Source organism: Bos indicus x Bos taurus, chromosome 15 (genome assembly GCF_003369695.1).
Source record: "Bos indicus x Bos taurus breed Angus x Brahman F1 hybrid chromosome 15, Bos_hybrid_MaternalHap_v2.0, whole genome shotgun sequence".
Classification (NCBI taxonomy): domain Eukaryota; kingdom Metazoa; phylum Chordata; class Mammalia; order Artiodactyla; family Bovidae; genus Bos; species Bos indicus x Bos taurus.
In genome coordinates this window covers 10,232,647-10,248,999 of record NC_040090.1, presented here as the reverse complement: position 1 = coordinate 10,248,999, position 16,353 = coordinate 10,232,647, and the positions used below count along the sequence as shown (strand labels likewise).

At 34.1% G+C, this 16,353-nt stretch overlaps 1 long non-coding RNA gene across 2 annotated transcripts in view; it reads left to right on the top strand.

Moving 5' to 3' along the window:
• LOC113905391 overlaps positions 1–16,353 on the top strand; it is a 101,854-nt gene that overhangs the window by 52,420 nt on the left and 33,081 nt on the right. The gene's annotated exons all lie outside the window — the stretch shown is intronic.

Genomic DNA, 16,353 nt, shown 5'->3' with positions numbered 1-16,353 from the left:
TTGTAGACATCTTGTAGTTAAAAACAACCCAAACAACAACACAAACCCCCAAGGATATTGAAAAGATTTATTCACGTTCCATATGCTCTTTCTCAGAAATATATAAAAGCCAAGTGTTTGGACTCCAAAGCCAAAATATACTTTCCCCTCCATGGGATCTGTAGGTTCCTCAGATCTACAAAGAACTCGGCTTTTGCTGCATCAGCCTGTCTTCTGTGGTTAGAACTCTGTTGACAGGTGTTGTATGAGATGTAAGAAAAGGCTCAGACCCTTGTCCGTTCCTTCTCTGGGTCAGGAACTCGTCAAGAACCCTTCAGCCATCGGTAGGACAGTGATCATCATTACGACACGGCCCAACTAGATGGAGTCTCTTGTGTGAACCACTTCTTAGAGTCCAACAACTGGCTTGCCTTTTCCTAGTTCCCATAGTACTGATGGGATTGATTAAAGTGATTGGTTATTTCAGGGTTATGCAGACAGATATGAATGTAGAATAATAGGTAGATCAAGAGTAAAGGAACTGTGGTCACACATATGTCACAAAATGAAAATGAAAACCCCTGTTACCGGATACTGCACCCTTTGGGGAGCCAAGGACTGAAAATTTAGAATTCATCTTTATATCCCTTACATAGAATTTTTTCCAACTTCTTAAGCTTGATGGTAACAGTAATTCCCTACCTTTTTAATTGGGGATATTTTACCTGATGTCTTTTTTTTCTAAATTATGAGTCCATAGATAGAAAATACCTTTCAGAGCTATAAATTTACATCATATTTAGTGCATGTCTAATAATTCATTTTTATTGAAAAGAATAGCAACTTATGAAATTGGGGCTATACCAGAAAATCCACACTGAATGCTTTCCATCCTTATGGGTTATCCTAGCTGATCTGCTGGGTTATAAAGGTTTCTCTTCTGAAAATCAAAGGTTTAGTTGAGTCACAGCACCAGTGATGTAGCTGGTGCTGCAATCGTACTCCTTTTGTCCAAAAATAGGAAAGGGTATGCACCCTAAACAATTTGGAGTGGTTTTGTAAAGTTGTACGTGCTCTGTCCTTGGAGAAGGTAAACCAGAGATGGGTTATCCTAGGAAGGAAGAAACAGGATGAAGTAACTGAATGCCCTGTACAGTGTTCGAGGGACAGGGAATTTTACACTCTTACTGTTTTAATCCCTAGTGAACTCTGTTAACTTCTCAGAGCCCTTGGCCACCAACTAAACTTTTATTATCTGAAGTTGGAACTTCACTTTCATCCTATCAGTGAGAATACTGAAAATCCATTGTAGGATAAATAGAAGAGGATATGTGATGAAGGAGGTGACCAGATTTTATAAATGAAGATTTGCAACTCACTGATGGAATCTGCAATGTTTTGAAAAGGTGCTATTGCAGACTTACTAGCCTAGTGTCCTTTCACCTGAATTTTACTAGTTCATGCACTTTGAAAAGAAAAGAGGGCATGAATAAGGAACCATCATATGAGAAATGAAGACATGAATCCCCTTGAGAAAAATTTTTTGGAGGAGAAAGGCTTATAAAAATTTATCTAGGTACACCCAAACCAAAATGGTTTAATAAAGGACCATTTTGGAAAAGGCAGTCTCATGAATTTTAACATCAAGAGGAAATCAAACAGTTCTACAGGGTATGTGATTAAATCCTTTTCTGTTTTGAGTATTTTTTTTTTCCTTTAGGTTAGCTCAGTTTGTTTAATAGTGAATAGATGCTATTTGTGATGTCAAAAAGGTACTTTGTGGGTTTCAACAATAACAGTAAGGAAAATAATATTGCTAGAGTCATGTTTTAAGATCAACTGATTAACAAAATTCAAGGCCTTGTATGGTTTTTGGATCTTGTGGCTACATCTTTACCTTCCAAGTTTTATTCTGAAGTGAGAGTATAATTTATATTAAATGGCTGAAAATAAAGAATTCCATGCAAGGTCTTGTTTTATCAACATAGCAATAGCAATTGTTTGAGCTGTAAGCTGACATTCATTAGAACTTCTGAATCCATCATATTTTTAAAATTTTTATTTCTTTTTACTAGTTTTCTTTTTCAGTTTTATTGAGATATAACTGACATACAGCACTCTATAAATTTAAGGTGCACAGCATAATAACTTGACCTACATACACTGAAAAATTATTAACAGTAAGTTCAATGACTATAGTTATAAAATTTTTTTTCCTTGTGATGAGAAATTTTAGGATTTATTCCTTTAGCAACTTTCAAATATATTATACAGCAGTGTTAACTGTAGTCATTATGTTGTTCCTTACATCTCCAGTAATTATTTATCTTATAACTGAAAGGTTGTATCTATTGACCACCTTCATTCACTCACATTTTAAACTCTTTTCCAGTCTATTAGCCATCTGAAAAAATGATGATTAAAGATTCAGATTTTTTTTGCACATTCTTCAAACATGATTTTTTTAAAGTCGCTTATTTTTTATCTTATTAAATGATCCATAATGTTTTCTAATACAGGGTTTCAGCAACATATAATCGAACAAATCTGTGTCTAACAAATTAAACCATTGCTACATTGTTTCCTTTCTCAAAAAAACAAGAGTCCTTCAGCAATATGTTGTAAAAAACCACAAATACAGACTTTTTCCTTTTATATAAAAGAGTAAAAACACTTTCATTTGTTCATGAAAACTGGGTGGGGGAGGAGAGATGATTTATATTTTCCTTCATTATACGTGCCTCATGAAGAAGATCTGAGTCGAATTTTTAGAAGAGAAAAAGCAGAAGAGACCCTGGTAAGTTTTAAAACCATATATATAGGATGAACACTTAAAACTTCACAAGCTTTCTGGAAGGCCTCAAATGCAAGCATTCAGGGGGGTTACACATGGAAGATAGTAAGAATTACAACTCAAAATACAGTCTCAAAAATTCACGATCCTTCCAAGCCTTATTCAATCTAGTTTCCTGTCTAGACTTGCAAATTGAACTGGAGAGTTGAAGCAATTATTCAGATAATTCAAAGGAAAAAAATCCCCTCACTGAAAAAAAATTTTGAGGAGCCTAAACTATCTGAATTATTTGTCCTCACTGATCAATTCACCAGATAATTGTACTTCAGTCTGAGAATTTGAAAAGCGCCTTAAGATTTAAGTCAGTAAGAAATTTCATGAGCATTTTTTTTCCTGTGCGTTCAAACTCAATAAAATGTGTATAATTTATAGGAAAAGAAAGGGAGCTCTCGGAGAATCCTCTTTCAAGAAAATTGGAAGCTATTTTAATGAGGGATAGAAAATCTTGTATTTGTAATGACCCCCCTCTCCCTACTAAAAAGTTTTCTTAAGTCTAACCTTCTAAGTACCTTTCTTTTTCAGATGAGATGACAAGATTTAACCAGAAGACAAAAGACATTCATTAAGCTATCTTCAGCTGGATTTGATACCCTATAGTTATGTTTACATGGTATTTGTATATTCTTGTAAATTACACTTTAAATAAAGGAAGGAATTATAACCAGTGTTTAGTACACATTAATATTTTTTATTGATAGATGCTAAAGTAACAGCCAAGCTATGAAATTGTAAAGGTTCAGAAGTTCAAAAGCAATTGCATTGATCCAGTCAGATAAAGGTAGATAATATTAAAAAAAAATTTTTTTAAACACATTATAAGTATACTTTAAAAATTTAAATAAAATGTTCACATAAAACTGAACTGGGCTGTAAATTTCAAAGTAAAAATTGAGTAGATTAATAGTCCATGAAATATATCAGATATTTAAATTATTTGAAATTTGAAACCCATTCATGCCAGAAATTACTACTGCAAAGGCCTTTCATACACCCTATTAGAAAATTAGAAGCATAATCTTTAAACCAGGAATAGTTAAATAAGTGTTAAAAGGAAGCTTATTATTTATCCTACTTTTTTCAAATATAGACTAATGGAATACATTCAACAGAATCACATTAATTCCGATACTGCTTTAAGGAAGGTTCAGGCACACACAAAATTTAAAAGACAGTTCTACAAACAAAAACATTATCAAAACAATGATTCCAAATCATACATGAAATGGCTGTTATCTATTCACAAAAAGCCTAAAGTTTATGAAGCTAGACTGATAACATATAAAAAGAAAGCAAAACCAAAAATTAAAACTTCCTCAAATTTAACTTTTAGGATCTTCCATTACGGTTTTGTCATATTTGAAGTTTTTTTTTCAAGATGGCATGATTAAATATTTTAAACTTTTTTTTATAAAGCTTTTATAAAGCCTGTGGCAAATGCTGGCCTTAATCCCTAAATGTTAAACTAATAGCAACTGTTAAAATGATGTACATATTTTTTTTTAATTTCATGTATTTTCAGAATTAAAGTAAAAATAGATAATTCTAAAATAATCTGAAAGATTAAATTTTGTTTATTAAGAATCATTTTGGCAATTGTTTTATAATTTAGAAAAAAAGAAGATAGGACTAAAATATGTTTTGTTGGGAATCATAGCTTAGAAATATGTTGAAAGCATGTAAGACATTTTATCATATGTTTACGTGAACCTTATTTTAAAGGAAAGAACCAAATTATAGAAAGAAGATGTTATCCTTGTAAAGTACATTGCTATAATTATTGCTAAGTTGGAACATTTTTATGAAATCATAATTGATAACTATAGAAATTCACTGTCAACATAGTCCTGAAATCTGTCTTTAATAATTCAAAAAATATTTTAAAAGACCAAAATTAACAAGTTTGGACTGATAGTTAACATATAATACTGTTAAAAAGCAATATGATTTTGTATTTTCTTCCATAAGAAATCATTGGTAATTTCTAAATGTTAATACAAATTATTTTTAATTCATAAACCTTTTAGTTTAGGAATAACATTATTGTAAATATTGAAAACTCTTCCTCTGCTTTTTAAAATTTTAAATTCTTGATATTTGAAATACTAATATTTGAAAGGAAGATGAGATAACTTCATTAAAGTTTTATTTCTATGAAAAGCAAGGAGTTGCCAAGAAAGTATTAACTGCTTAAGATTTTTTAATTTCAAGTTTTGAAAAACTGAAATTAAAAAAACTCTGCATTGTATCTATTTATAAAACAAAGGGAAAGTATACATTCTGAATAGAAATTCTATTTAAAACACTTACTAAATACCAAAAGCAGTTTTAACAAGATATATAAAATTTTTAATTGTTTTAGTCAAGCTCTTTTTAGATTTATAAAGCAGAATAACAAAGTTTTATTCTGAGTGCCAAATATTTAATTTAAGTAAGTTGATATTTTATTGCTCAGATTTTTGTAAACTTTAGTTGGAATATAAACCTTCAACTTACTTCAGTTTATTTATAAATTCTAAATATAAAGTATAAATTCTAGAATTCATCACATATTTATTTATTGGTTTTTTAAAATGCAAGTAAAAATAATGCATTTCTGTTTTTACAGATAAATGAACTAGTAGCAAGAAACAGAAACCATATGGCATATTGAAGATTTCTTGCATTTTTTTTTTTTAATTTGCTAAAACAATAATTTCAGAAGAAAAGGTTATTTTCATTTTATCTGAAAGTAAAATAAGTAACATTTTCAAAGGAAAATAATACCATTATTTTTCAACTTTCTATTTTTCCAGTTCTTAGGCTTAAATGAAACAGATACAGCAGATTACAATTTTGATGCAAAGGGTAACTCAAAACATGGTTCATAATCTTATCTTACTAAACTAAGTATTTGCATTGCTATAAAAATAAATATTACATGTTCTATGGGGTGAAGATAATAGTAAAATGGGTATTACACAGAATGTAGGAACTGCCACAGAAAGAATCCATAAGGAGGGAAATTTTAATACAGTTTTAGAACCTTCAAATCTATGGCTAACCAGTTGCATTTACTTTGCTTTACTTTCTTAATGAATTAATCTCACGATTTTGAAAGTTACGGAGGGATAGCTTGGTTTTAGAAGATGCACAAAGGTTAAACAACTCGGTTCTCAGCTACCTGACGCTTACAAACATCCGGTTGTGAGGCTTCATGCAGGCAACAGAGTCCTGTGCAGATTTTTGGTTTTCATACAGAAATACTGACATTATAAAAACACAATAACTGGTTTTATAGTAATTGTATGAAGTTATACCAACATTAAGAAAAATTTTAGGGATAATCCCTATTATCTCCTGAATTTCTGTTTAAGTATTAGTCCTTAATTTGAAAACAAAATTGACTCAATTACAATGAACTGTATTTAAGAAAAAATAATTTAGGTATGTTTTTGAGTTAAAATAACATGATTTAACAAAGTATTTATAATGATATAGAATAAGGACCATAGAGAAAACTAAAATGGCAATTAAAAAATAACCCTAAAATGTCATTTTACTATTTTATTATTTACTATTATGCCTTTATGAAATACCAAAAACGTTTTAAAAATAGTAATGCTATATGTGTTAGCATATAATTTTTAATTAGCTTAAAAATTTCATAGTATTAAAAAAATCTGTATTCTGGTCTCAGAGTAATTGCCAATATCAATGAAAGCTTAATAAGTAAATTGCATCTCTTTCTGAAACATAATTTCAGATATTCTAAATGACTTTCCTCTCTAGATTTTGATCAAACAATTCTGACATAATTCTAACCTTTAGACTCTTGATCATGATAAATAAATCTTTAAGAAGTTTTTTTTAATCAATTTATTTTTTAATTGAAGGATAATTGCTTTACAGAATTTTGTTTTCTGTCAATAAATCTTTAAGAAGCTTTAATTTTGCCTAATGTTAAAAAAATCTTATCTGTATTTTCAAAGTATTATTAGAAAGAATTGAAAAACAGTGGCCAAAAAAAAACAGTGGCAAATTTTTCTTTTTGCCAGTTACAATATAGGTAATAATAATATTTTAAAACTCTCAATGTTAGTCCAGAAGTTTTTGTCTTTATGACTTTTTTTACAAATACCACATAAGAAGAAATACCACATCAAAGATTTACTGTATAACACAGTGAACAATATTTAATACTTTATAATAACCTATAATGGAAATAATCTGAAAAAATAATATACGTATATATAACAGAAGCACTTTGCTGCACACTTAAATCAAAACAATATTATAAATCTACTTTTAAAAAAGAAGAAATATAAAATTATGGTTTAAAATGTCTGCAACATACCACATAAATATTACAAAGCAATGATTTTTTTTAATAACTAGAGAAATTAGATCCCATTCAATACAATTTTCTTTCCTTTTTTAAATAAAACATTTTAATTTTCTTTTTTTATTAGGTTCTCATGTTTTGTTTTTATAGTGATATCCCATTTTACTGAAGAACTTTCTGTTCGAAACTTACCCCGAATAAAATAGATTTGAGCATTCTCAGTGACATTACTGGTTCAAGCTTAGCAAACTATTGACTACATTTCTTTTGCTATCCACATGTTAATAAAACCAGCAACAAGCAAACCCTCTGGTCTTGATCACTCTTCATTATCACGATTGACTAGAATTTTAGAAGCATTTTTAATTCTCAAGATGTGTTAGGCATTCAGATGAGCACTGGCTCATAACTCACAGATAAAAAAGAAATTGGCTACACAAAAAGAATACATTGTGCAAATATAAATGTTAATAAAAATGGACAAGAAGACCACTTCACCGTCTTGCAGTTTTTCAGACTTCGACTTAAAAACATCGTGTCCTAATACACATTTGGCTAGGTTAGAACTAGTCTCCAGAGCAATGTTAACTTGCTAATCCCCCCTCCTTTTTTAAAAAAAACCTGTATTATAACCATAACCAAAGAAATAACAAATGAATAAATACATGGATGCATACATGTATATTCTTTTGGTTTTGTATATTTTATTGTATTCATGGTTGTAACTAAACTGTGATACCACGTTATGCCGTCTGTAGACTATCCCAAAGCTCTTCTAAAAAGCTCCAAGATTCATCTAAGTAATTTTCAAACAAGTATTGTTGACTTTTGCAACATCGTTTAACTGGCTTAATCAAAAGTATTACGAGCTATCTAAATGAGCATCTAAGAATGTCACTTATCTTTACTGATAATCCATACCATTAATCTCATAATATTTCACCTGATGTCTGGGTTTACTGTTGCAAATGTTATAAAGTAGTTACTGGGCCAAACATGATCCCAGCCCTACTGTTTTTTTTTTTTAAATGTTGATAGAATTGGAAGTTGATTTACCCAGGACTATTTTTCTGGAGAAACATGGATAATGGGTGGAGGATGGGAGGGAGGGGAAAGGAAGAAATGTCTTTATTCCTCTCTATCTACAAACCTGGAAAGATCTAATAACTGCCAATTCTGACAAAGCCTATTTGCAATCTCTTTGCATCGAACAAATGACCTAGATTTCTCAACAAAATATAGTAATTTTTATAATATTATAGTTTTGCGAATGAGCAGTGTCAAGTGATTCTATTGGGGTCCTGTAACATCTTGGTATTCAAATTGTGATCTTATGTGGTCTTTTTTGTTTATTTGTAACAGGAGTAAGTCTAGTTCATTATCTCTAAATGTACCTTGAAAAAGCTACTATTATATTTTTATTTGTCCTTCGTATTTGTACAGTTTTCTCTCTACGTTTTTAAATCTATTAGGTCACCCTAACCGATATAAAATTATATTGTCCTCAGAAGAGTTGACCGGCAGATGATCCAAACCCTTTGGGAATCCCATTCTTGGAGTTTGTGGAGCGTGCCTGGTGCAGTTTCCTCCTCTCTCTTCCTCTTCTCTCTTCCTTATCACTTTTCTCTACATCTTCTGAGAAAAGAATCTGTAAAAGAATCTGTCTGCAATGCAGGAGACCTGGGTTTGATCCCTGGGTTAGGAAGATCCTCTGCAAAAGGAAATGGCAGCCCACTCCAGTATTCTTGCTTGGAGAATCCCATAGACAGAGGAGCCAGGGTTGGGGGGTAGAGGGGCTACAATCTGTGGGGTCGCAAAGAGTTGGACACGACTGAGCGGCTAACACTTTCATTTTTTCAGCATGGAAGGACATACTCTCTCGCCCACAGGCTTGATAGGCTTTATACCAGTTTACTTGGTGAATTTCTTGTGACTGCATGTTCTTTTCTGTATTAAAGGATCACTATAAAATAGGAAAGCCCATAGGGTTGGGCTTCCCAGCCATGGCAAAACCTGCTGTGAGACCCAGAGGAAACTTACAAATCAATACATTCTCCATAACTGTTTAGTAGGGATGTTGTGTGTTAGTCACTCAGTCGTGTCCAACTCTTTGCGACCCCATGGACTGTAACCCACCAGGCTCCTCTGTCCATGGGATTATCCAGGCAACAATACTGGAGTGGGTTGCCATTTCCTTCTCCAAGTAGGGATGTTGGAGTGTTGAAATTCTTTTTTTTTTTTTTTTTTTTTGAGGGAATATTTGTATTTGTCTGCTCTCCAATTCAAACAGGATGTTTTTAATTGTTAGCTTTTTTAAAAAAAAATTGGAATACCAAAGAAAAATCATAATATGTGAAGTTCAAATGTAGACAACAAGCAGAAACTATTGCTTTCAGTTGTCAGTTAGGAGAGCATCTGATTCTGTGTCCAGGAGTGTTAGTCCATCAGTCGCGTCCGACTCTTTGAGACCCCATGGGCTGTAGCCCAGTGATGGGCTTCTCTGTCCATGGGATTCTCCAGGCAGGAATACAGGAGTGGGTTGCCATTTCCTTCTCCAGTGTGTCCGGGAGATCTGACTTGAATTCTGAGTCTGGCAGTGACTCTTGGTGTAAACTTTTACAGTAATTTCTTTGTCTGGAAAATGGGGATAACTCTATCAGCCACAGAGGTTTCCTTACAGGATTAATTGAGGTAATGGATAGTTAAACGTTTTGGAAAGGTGAAATCCAGGGCATAGAAAAGAGAACCGGAGAGGAGGAGGAAGTTCTGGATTTTTCAACCTGCTGGTCATGTCACTGTGGGTGCTGTCCTCTCCGATCCCAGTCTATTTATAAGATGTGCAAAGTGAGCTGGTTGAGTTTAAGTCCTCTAGTTACTTTGACAACTTGTCTTTGGGGGTGATGAATGAACCTTAGGGCAAGTGTCTATTGACAAGATAGCAAGGGTCCGAATTACTCCCAAAGTGGGGGTTTCCAGAGTGCTTTTAATTTTTTTCAGCTCTCAGCTTAATGTACTACATTTCTATTTGCTTCTCATGCTTCCATTTTTTTTAGGGGATACTGTCCTGAAGGGTATTAAAAATCACGGGAAGCCCCTGAGCACAAAGGTATCTGTGACAGCCAGAAGCATTTTTGTCTAAATGTCGTGTATTGAAGAATCTTGCAGCAGAGTGGACTGTGGGGGAAGGTTGGCTATTTGGCTGCCTCAACTTCTGTGTTTCTGTGAATTTCATCTCCTTGTAAGAACCTAACTGGATAGCTAACTGAAGGGGTAAAAGGCATGAAGGTTTAAGATGGTTGAGGTTTTACTGCCTTAATTAATATATCACCTCTACTGAAGTTTCCCCAGCATTGGACTTAATGCCCTGTAAATGAAATATTAATCATCTAATAGCTTTCTTTTCTTAAAAAAAAAAAATGTACCTTTGCCTTTCTAAAGTTGATTGCTTGGACACATGACTGAGACTACAAAGGAGTTTTGAGTTTTGGTGCGGGCAGCAAGTAGATGGTGGGTGGTTAGGCCAGGGGTAAAAAAATAATAATAATAATAATAAAGTTTTTTTGAACAGATTGGGTGGGAAGTAAGGGAACTCAAGTGTCTCTTTATAACTATTTAATAAGAGAGCTCCAAGTCCTCTTGTATCAAGAGGACGTTCTAAAATATATTTTAGAAATAAACACAACTTACTTGTTAAGCTTTCATTGTTATTGGCAACTACTTTAAGAGACCAGAATATAGATTTTTAATACTACAAAAAATTTCTAAGTTAATTAAAAATTACATGTTAACAGATACAGCATCACTATTTTTTTTTTTAAAAGAAGATCTTCCAAACATTTTCCCTCAAAATTCCTAAAGGCAGTTTCTACTTTGTCCAGAGACTGGTTAGTCCTAATAGGTACCAACCGAGCTCCTTTCGACCCATTCAGTAAAAGGAGACTATTAATACTGCGAAACAATAAGGTTCCATATCAGGAGACTGAATGAAAAACAAAAAAATGAGTTTTTTTCCCTCTCTTCTTCCCCATTCCTTTCTTTCATCGTAAGAATTGTTCTCTGTTAAACCCTGAGCTGCTCTGCCCTATGGTACCCTGCAATGAGCTATGGGTTCTCAGAGAAATGACCTACCTTATCAACGTGTGATGGAGAGCTCAATCTGCAGGGATCCTGCCATTTTCCTGAGGCATGGTTTGGACTGCGTCTTGGGTAGCCTCTCTGTCTACAGCCAGCGTCCTGTGCTCCCCTCTCATCTCTCCCTCTCACCATCCCGGGGGCTGGAGAGCGATCGGGAGGCAGTGGTTGGTCACTGCACAGCATGGCGCTGGGGCTGGCTGGGTGTGTGTGTGTGAGGGGCTGGGAAGTGAGAAAGAAGGGATGAAGAAAACGACCAGAGCTTTTCCTTCTTCTGAAAGGTTGTCCGAAGGTACAATTCTTCTTCATCTTTTAGTTTTGCTAGCTGTTCTCTATTATGTCCCTGGCAGTTCCTTGTTTTGAGCTTTTTGCATCCTGCTGAAGAAGATAAGCAGTTCAGAAAGCTGTATGACCTCGGTAAGTCATTTTACCTCTCTCGTCTTTCTCTGTAGAGAGAAAAAATTGAATTAGATGATCTTTAAGGACCCTTTCAACTTCAAAGACCAATGTTTTATTACCGGGGATGCAGTGAGAATTAGTAACACTTATTAGATGAGTAAACGATGCTAACATCCTGTTTCTTGGACATGCTGTAGAGGATGGCATAATATAAGACCACTTATACTGTAAACTTCACTTAGTTACTCTGTGCAGGAGAAAAAACTACCTTTTTTGTGAGGCCATTAATGTTTTTTGATGTGTGTTTTAAGGTTGTTTCTTGTAACATCCCATTGAATGAGGGTAGGAAGGTGTCGAATGTGCCGACCACAGGGGTAAGGGTAGATGCACAGCCTGTCTGTCCATCCGCATGTACACTGACCGGCTCTGCAGACAATGTCACAGGTCAGGCATGGATGTCTGCGTTTTTAGATCTCCTTAGGTCCTTTACAGCATTTTTTTTTAACTTCTTGCACAGTTTCCATGTTTCTTGCCTTTAAATTCAGAAGAGTGGTAAGGGGAGGTAGCCAACTATTAAGTGGTTTATTTTTCTGGAAAGATTTTTATGACTAAAGGAAAAAATAAAAGATTGTCTTTGGATTCTGGTTTCCCATACTGTCTGTTGGTCCCTTCTTGGTAGTAGTTCACTTTGATTTCCTCCACCTAAATTATCATATCAAATGTAAACATTTCCACACATATATTTTTGTAAATGTACACATGGGCATATTGGTGTGTTTTTTTTTTCCTTGTTGGTTATCTACTTTATTTTTGGCGTGTCTTTTCGAATGAGGTTCTTGGGGGGAAGGCACGTGGCTGAGTGTTGCTGAGCATGCCTTACTCAATTCTGATACTGTCAGTAAATCTTTTCTACTTCATATTTTTGCTGTAGTTCCCTTATTATAAAAGAAAAAAGAGAAAGTATAATATGGTACCCTTTGGTTACAGGGAAGGGGAAGGTATTTTTATCTTTTCACCTAGTTTTACCTCTGAGAACAAACTAAAATTTGTATTTCCTTAACTAGTTCGGTCATAGGTAAACCAAAAGAAAAAAAAAAACTAATTTAAAAAGAATAAGAGAACAACATTTTTAAGGTGGCTTTGAGGCTTCAGGGAGAAGGGGAAGATGCCAAAAGTAAAGGTTGAGAAAAGATGCAATTTAGCTGTTACAAGAAATGCTCTCACCGAGAATAGCATGGAAGAATAGCCTTGAAGTGTCGGAACTTGCAAAACCCTCACTGACCATCTTCCTTTGTTTGTGTGAGTTCTTGAGAAACAAAGATATATAGATATGGATAAAAGATGTGATCATTTCTAGAAAAACAAATAGTTTGCTGATGGTAGAGAAAAGATAAACTTAGGTAGGTTACTTATTTTCTTTATTCTTCTATGTCCTTCAAAAGTAAAAGAGAGGTCTTTTGCCCTAGTCTTTATGACAAAGCACAACTCAAAATTTATGTCAGGTTAATTTCCAGCCTCCTCCCTGAATCCTTCGAAAAGCCTATTTATTCCTCACTCCAAGAAATCCAGATAATCCAGTTGTTCCATCCCTCTCATGGATTATTATAATTTTACTTTTACCAAATTAACCAAATAATTGAAGGAAAAGTGAATTTTTTCCTCTGAATTTCAATGAATTTGACTGTATAGAAAATTACCGCCTTAGCATCTTGTGTGGATGGGGCTATACAGACCTATAGTGAATGATCAGGCAAAATAACCCTATTTTAAGCTATGTCACTATATTCAGGGTTTATGGTCCCTTGTCCCACTCTCTTTGCTCACCAGTGTCCACTGATTAGTGAGGGGAGATATCTATTTGAAATTTCACAGAATCTTTTATCCAGTTCTCATCAGTGTTTGATGTAACGTGATATCGCCATCAGACATAGGGAGATTAGATGGTGCGTGATGGTCAGTCAGATAACGGGTGTGGAGCAGTCAGGGTGGGCATTGCTTTCCCAGCACAACTGGTTGGAATTAGCTTCTTTAGAGAGGGCTTTTAATTAAGAACGTATACACTTTCACTGATGACAGAATAAAGACTTAAAAGATATTATCAAGAAAATTATATTCCAAGTAGAGAAATGAGAATATGGCCTGGGTAATAGGGAGTTATTGTTATTTTGGTGGGAGTGATAATGGCATTCTGATTATGTGGGAAAATATCCTTACTTTTTAGATGGACACGGTGAAGTATTTGGGAGTTAAATGCCATGATGTCTGTAATTTCCTTTAGAGTACCTCAGTAAAGAAAAAAGGGAGATGAAGCAAATAATGATTAAATGTTAATAGCTATTTAAATAGAAATGATGTATGCATGCATATTTATTATACTATTTCTATTTTTCTTTGAAATTTTCCATAATAAATAATTAGACCCCCCCCCAAAAAAAACCTTTAGGGATTCACTATTTTGATGCCAAAAATACCACACATTTGATAAAATAAAATTTCATTGAGATAATATTTTTGTGCACATATAAGAGGGAATCATACACTTAGAATTTCTCTGGTCTAAGGGAAAATTTAAAGTTCTTGGTGATGTTTTAATTCTTAAGAATATGATTGCTGCTAAGTCGCTTCCGTCGTGTCCGACTCTGTGCGACCCCATAGACGGCAGCCCACCAGGCTCCCCCATCCCTGGGATTCTCCAGGCAAGAACACTGGAGTGGGTTGCCATTTCCTTTTCCGATGCAGGAAAGTGAAAAGTGGAAGTGAAATCGCTCAGTCGTGTCTGACTCTTAGCGGGTGACCCCATGGACTGGCTCCTCCATCCATGGGATTTTCCAGGCAAGAGTACTGGAGTGGGGTGCCATTGCCTTCTCCGTAAGAATATGATTAGTAAGACATAAATTGGCATAAAAAGAAAATCCTGTACAAAAATATTATTTAATGTTTTTTAAATGCATTTAAAATCCTATAATTGAAACTACAAGAAAAGCACAATAGACACTAAAAAATGAAGATGTGTTTCATTTTATTTACTTGAGCTAACTGATGAAAAGTTAGGTTTCTGACCTTGGGGCAAGGTGGAATGTTGCTTGAAGAAGGTCACAGAAATAAAACTTGGATTCTCAGAAAAGAACTTGAGAGGAAATCAAGGTAGTCAATATCACCGTATAAGCTAACTGCAAATCTGATGTTGATGATATAAATTATGAAATTACAAATTATACCAAGCTATTTTATTTTAATTGTCTTTAAAATTGCCAGCTTTATGTAATTCTTTAAAATGTTTCTTTTACCTTTTGAATAGTAATGACCACAATAGCTATGTTGTAACCAAGTAATGTAGTACTTTTATGGTATATCAGTATAGCATTTGTTTCTCACAAAATGTGTGTGTTTATTTATTGCCATGAGGACACAAACAGAAAATATACCTCCAGTAGTGCAGGGACTGTTTCTACATAAAATTCTAGAGTGCGCAGCTCAGCTTCACCTGTGTTGATGTCAAGCTCTTTGATTCTTTGCTGTACACAAATGCATGACAGAAACTACTATTACCATATTTAATATGTCACATTGATTTAAAGATGTAAATGGCCCCAGTTTTGTTTATACAGGTAGGGAGATCTTTCCTTTTGAACACCTTTTATCTTTTTTTTTCAGTTAATACATATAAAATGGGCTCATTTTCAAGTATAGGGTTCTGTGAGAAATACATTTCATCAAATCAGTATCACCATTTGAAAACACTTTAAACCTGTATTCAACATGGAGGCCAGTTTTAATAGATGTGAAGGGTCTGGTAATCTTGCTCTTCCCAAAACAATCACTGCCGACTTGCAGGTTAACAAAGCTCAGCTGAGCATCAGGAGATGAAGACAGGCAAATCTAGACTTGATTCCCTGGAATTCGCTCCTTAGCAAGAGCAGTGTGGTTCAATAGATAAAGTCCTGGACTAAGAAACACGAGACATGGGATATTTTAAAGTCTTAAAATTTGTGTCTTTTAAGTTAGTCTTGCATTAGTAAATAGTATTTAAAAAAAGAAGAAGGAGAAAAAGCGGGTGTGTTACCCCTGGTTTCCAGTCCTAGACTTTTCCTCTGACTTCTGAACTTAGTGTGTTTGTTAGCAAATTGAGAGCTCGCCCATTAATAACTGCTGACGTCTTCTCAAACTGTTTACTCTGTGCCGGGCACTGTTTAGAGTGCTTTACATTAAATTTCTTTAATTCTCACAATCTTAAAAGAGATATTCTGATTATGCTTAATTCATCAATTAAGAGATTACATATTCTGAGGTAATCAAGTGCTGGGTAATCAGAGGATTTTAGAGGTGAGACGGCCCATGGAAATCATTTAAGCAGAGAGGCAGTGCATCATGGTGGTTAAGGGTACAAGCTCTGTCCCCATAACGCATGGTTTTCAAACTTGGATCCTTCACTCATTAGGAATACATCTTGGCTTAATGACTTCACCTTTGTTTGCCTCAATTTCCTCATGTGTAATATGGGGATGATAATAGGTCTGCATTAGAAGATTGATAGGTTAAGTGAGCAGTGTTTAGTCATCTGTCATCTAGGAAACTCATAAATGGTATAGATGAGGAGGATATGAGGAGGATGACGCTGTCAACAGTAGGGTAAGTAAACACTTGTTTTACTTAGAAGAATGTGTTACAG